Raw genomic sequence first — 6000 nt, forward strand, 5'->3', positions numbered from 1 at the left:
TCTTAAGTTCCTCTTGAATAATTGCTGTTCAGTTCCCACACTGGCCTTAAATTGTGCACTTGTTGACTCCTTATACACACAACGGTCTTTTCCATGCAATTCTTTATTTGGCCAATCAACTCTGGCATTCTGACATTCTTATTCCTCTCACACCTCTCATGATTTCTCATAGACTCCCTGCTGTTCATTGAATCTAGTATGCCACACATAAACTGATGTTCGATTCATGCAAGATCGTCCAAATGCAGTCCGAAGCATTTTTCCAAGTTTAAAACAGAATTTTATTGCATATTTCTTCTGAAATGTCCTCGCGTCTAGGCTGCATTTTTGAAATCAGACGCTACCGAATACTTAATCAACTATACCACGGACGATTGCGAACAAATATAGTATGAATTATCAATCATCATTTCAACACTCCAAGAACATATGATTCTATAGAATGGTTACGGCTTTGGTATAAGCTGAGAATTAGAAATTTTAAATAAATAAATATTTATTGACAGAATTTAAAAATACTGTACAAGTCTGATTTTTTAACCCTCATGTATTGAGTTTCATTTTCACTGTGTTCCTTAACAGTAGATTTCGATTAATTTTAAGATATGTGTGCATTATCAAGCGCAAGCAATTAAATAAAGATTTTTTTTTGTAAATGCATGTAGAATATCATTTTATTTTACAGTCTTAAATATTAAATCGGCCGAATGTTTACCATAATTGATAACACACGATTGTAGATGTGAATTATCAAGCGCAAACAGGAGGATATAATCTCCATATCCGACAACTAAGGACTTCAGCCAAATATTATCAATACTGCCTAAACCTTCCTGATGAGGGCTTTAGTATGAGCCGAAAATGAATTTTTTTAAAATAAATAAACTGATCTTTTAACCGTCACGTGTTCAATTACATTTTCATTGTGCTTATTAATAGTAGGTTTCTATTAATTTTTACATGAGTTGGATATCGTCGTATAAATGCAGGTGAAAGAAGAGGTGTTCACACACGCATATCACAGAGGAGTTTTATCTACATTCTTGTGTTCCATAAAAATGATCGGAGTTGTAATTTTCATTGAGCACAAGGGCTTACATTACAAGGCAGGGGTTTATGAACTGCGCAGCGCAAAATAAAATGAAAAGAATGCAATATATTAATATTTACATTCCAGGAATGTGAATCGAAGTTTATATAAAACAGAACATTAACGAATTAGAAAAGAAAGATGGAGAAGACAGAGGCCTGGCAGTCGTCGAGGGTGATTGACCTGTTCTAAACTCTCGTGTCATACCTTAACCAGCCCTTGCCACTAAATTCTCTCTCTTGTCGGTGGGCAAACTCTCAATTGTAAATAAAACATATGTTAGTAAATTCGTATCCGTGTTGATTTTATGAATAACGCCAAAGGAATTGCTACGGGTATATACGATTTTAGTAAGCAGTTGAAAAGTGCAAGCTGGAAAATAAAATCTATATTTACCAGCGCAACACATCTCTCTAAAGACAAAACGAAACATTGATGTACAGATTTGCGAACACATATCGTACACATCTATTGATTCTTATTTATTTGTTTCGCACAGAATAAGAAGCAATCATCTTGGATGATTTCAACGTAACTGACAATAAACGATTCGAATTAAAGTCATTAAAATTTATTACAAAATTGCATTCGACAAAAATATATTAATTTATCTTTTTTTTTTTCTTCTTACATTCGTGTTCAGATCTATTATGATTTTTCCTGAATATGTAATAATTTACAATTTCCTCCGTTCATTTTCAATTTCGAAAGTACCTTGTCAATTGAATCTATTATCGAAAACTATTACGGGTGGATAGTTACTTATTATCAAGTTGAGTAATTGGTGTACCTGCATATTTAAACAGATTCATTTTGACGATTTCATAGAAATTCTTCATAGAAATCGCTCTAGACAAAGCATACAGCCATGTGATGTTAGTTAAATAATTTAAGTTAAATAAACAGGTAATGATACGTGTTTGATTGATAGATTCTGACTCAGAGAACAACAATTCCCCCCTTTGTTAGAAAAAATGGTTAATTGAAGACTAGGATTAAAAAGCGCCATCAGGTTGTCGAAAGTAAACATTAAATGTATATTATACTCTTTAGACTTTTGGTTTTCGAAAAGCTGAGGGAAACTGTAGCGTACGAAAATCCGACATCTTTCCTAATAAAATAGTGATTAACTCATAGTTTTAGAGTGATTAAAATTAAATATGAAAATAGTGATTTAAGGAGATGAATTCTTTGATTTTTATATAGAGAGTATGTTTACCTATTAATTCCTGAGTTAGCTTATTGTTTTCTATACTAACAATATTATCTATATATCTATAAATGTGAGAATGTTTGTATGTGAAGACAACTCTCAACCTATATACTCAACGAATGTTTTAATCTACAGATTTGAAATTGGGTCTATTTGGTATTCAGACAGGTGGAAAACATTTTAATCGGTTTTCGAAATAGACTCGTATCTGGTTTTCAATTGTTTAACGAACCGTTCACATGTAACATATCGTTCACCTGTAACATATCGTTCACATGTAACATTATGGCAGGTTGATTTGGAACTTTTTTCAGAAAATCAACATGGCACTGGTGATGATAGTTGGGATTTGATTCGATAAGAACATATACCAAAAATCTTGAAAAGAAAATTTAGCATTTAATTTTTAAAATCATGTGGAAAAATACCGAAAAATCCTTCATTTTCATAGCATTTTTCACAACACTAACTTTGAAATTTCACTATTTTTATAAATTATTCAATTAAAATTGATATATTTATATGAAATACATTGAAAGAAAAATAAATACATGAATTATAATTTTAATTATGAATCACAACTAGCAAAATATCTCAATTTTTACTGCATTAATTAAACAAAAATTGTAAAAAAAGCTAATTAGCAACTAAGTCTTTTAAATCTCACAATTCAAAAAGATATGTGGAGATGTATTACACAATATAACAACTTGATACAAGTTACAGAACCATGTATTTTAATTTTTTATTAAATGCAATAATATAAACTTATAATAGAACTAAATTGTTCTGTATAATTTCCTTTCGATGAAAATGAAGGTCTAATTTGCTGGCACGATGACTCTGTAATAATGTGTCTATGTCTTGCTTCCTGCCCATATACAACTTTTTGAGAAAAATCAATCAAATTTGACCAGTGTGTGGCTGCAAAATTGATAGCAGTAATCTTTTGATTTTTTTTTTAGTTATTCACTATTTCTGGAAAAAAAAACACAAAAAATTATTTGAAATCACTTATTGTTTTATAATTTGCGATGTAATATGAATAAAACTAATATTGTTTAGATAAATTTTTAAAAAATAATAAAATTTAATGGATAGATATTTATTTACCTAATAGATTAAATCGGTTGAAGGTCATCTTCTCTCACATCGAATTCATCCGAGATCCGAGTTTATCATCGATATTATATTTTCCGGAAATAGTGCAAAAGCACTATGTTTTGAACAGTTTAAAACAGTAATTTGGATTTCATTTAACTGTTTTGTTCTCTGAATCATATTAAAATATACTGCTGTTGGTTAAAAAAAATATTGTAGGTGTTGATCTCAAACCAACTAACTGCATACACTTGAATGATAAATTTAACTAAAATGTTTAATTTATCATAGTGTTTGAGGATAGACAACTCTAGTCCATAAAGACATTAATATTGTGGATTATGTTAGCCATCTTCCTTGATTCAAGGACCCAATTTTCTAACTTAACTTCTCCACAAGAAATGCCAACAGCATACTCAAAAATAGCCTCTGGTCTTCACACTTAAATTATTTGTTTCTTCTGCTGTCAGATAATGATGATCGGGAGGGACACTAATTTTTTAGAATTCTACTTGAGGCAAATCTTGATAGTTATTGATACAAAGTTTCCCCAAAGGACCAGTAAATGTTGTTAGGCTTTTTTGTTGTTCCATCAATTAATTAAAAAATTGCTGTAAATGGCAGTTCTTCTAGTGGAACCTGAAAATTGGAAAATTTGCATGTTTAATAATAGAGACAGATTACATAATAAATACCAATATATTATTTTATTTTCCACAGAAAAGGAACATAATTGCAGGAGAATCTATAGAATTAATTTTGCCTCCTTCTTAGAAGGACAAGTGCAGATTATATGCCTTGTTTGACAATTTTCTGTCTTGCACTTTACTGCAAAGTCATCACATCTCAAGACAGAAAGTTTACAGCTACAGGAAGATGTATCAAATAGTCTGCCTAGCTGTTCCTTCATTCTTTTTACTTTGATTGCTTCAAGTGATGTCCTGTCAATCTATTTGGCCCTCTTATAGCAAAATATATTGACCCTCTGTCCTATGTAACGTTCCCTTAACAAGGGCAATTTTGGATTGACTGCTTGCCAAATACCAATTCTTTCCTTGGCAATTAACTTAGAAATCTCACTGTTTTTTAGTGGGGGTAACTCTTCTCGAGGAAATAACTAAACTGGATTACTTGTCGTGAAGTTTGGGGTGATGTTTCATCACAATGACAAGGTGGACCAGCAAATTTTGTGAACCACGAGTTAAAACTGAACGTCGTGCTTTTACTGACATTTTTATCTGAAAAGTAAAATAAACAAATGGATTATAACTGAAGGAAACTGTATTAGGCTATCATCCATTTTTATACGTAAAGAAATAAGTGCTAGTTATAAGAAATAATGAAAAACTTGGTAGAGTTGAATTAGATGTATTGAAGAGAGAGGACCAAACCAAATCAGAGGCATAGCAGTGTTTAGTTTAGACATTTTAAGCAGAGTTTAGCTCCGCCTTCGATAACATGAGTTTATCAATAAAGAGATTCATTATTGCTGTAGTTGTGCCATTTTTCATGAGTGTTTAGTGTTTAGAGTTTGAAAAACCAGTCCTTATGCATCTATGTTACTATGCTATTTTTAATAGTATTTTCAAGTTAAATTTAATTTTTATGAAATTTTTGTTTATTAAATTTTTAGGTGAAAGTACAGAATAGTTACAATACAACCTTCTTCCCATATAAAGAATGGCTCTCTAAATAACAAAGTTGTTTTAGCACAATCCACACATAACGAAACACCTTTAAAGGAGTTTTCTTTTTTACTTGTACTTATCTTTTTGGGTTATCTGGTTTTAAAACTAAATTTTAGAAGAAAAACACGGCTTAAAAAGAATTACTCCCTAAAAATAAAAGAAAGTAAAATTTGACACTAATTTTCTGCAAAGTATTTTTTATTAAGTAGAAAAACTTGAATATTTACATGGTTGTTTCGTAAAGAATGTGTAGAATAAAATTGTATGGACTATATTTTTGTTATTATTTTAATATAAAACTGGAGTATTACCATATTTTAATAAAAAATATCAAATAGTATGTGATGTGAAATATTAGGTTGGTGCAAAAATAATGCATTTCACGTTCATTTGAACGTCAAAAAATGATATTATGTTTGTGTCAACCTAATAGAAAAACAGATTTAAAAAGATAAAACAAACATGTTTAAATTCACTGCACACACTTGAAATATAATAATATATATTTTAAACAAGTCTTTTTCATTTGTCCTTTCGAAATAATCAAGCCTAAATCGTAATGTTTTCAAATTAAATAATAAACAAACGTAAATTTTCAATATCAATAACGAACGTGTTTTGCGACGGTGAAATCTAAAATGTTTCCACCCAAAAAAAGTTCCTGAAATGAAAAAGCGAACTTTGGTCGTTATTATTTAAAAAACATAATTTTGCCTTTACACTTAATATTTATTTTATTAATGCATTATCCTCACCCATTTTATTTAAAAATGTATTTTAAAAAAATTCTAAATAATGTTTGTATTTTCTTAACAGTACGGATTGTTTTGATGACGGGGCGTTCTTAACAATTCACCGAAAAACATTTAATCACTTCAATTTTCCAACTTTTAAAGTCATTTCCTCAA

Source organism: Euprymna scolopes, chromosome 34, assembly GCF_053919585.1.
Source record: "Euprymna scolopes isolate OS-2025 chromosome 34, ASM5391958v1, whole genome shotgun sequence".
Taxonomy (NCBI): Eukaryota; Metazoa; Mollusca; class Cephalopoda; order Sepiida; family Sepiolidae; genus Euprymna; species Euprymna scolopes.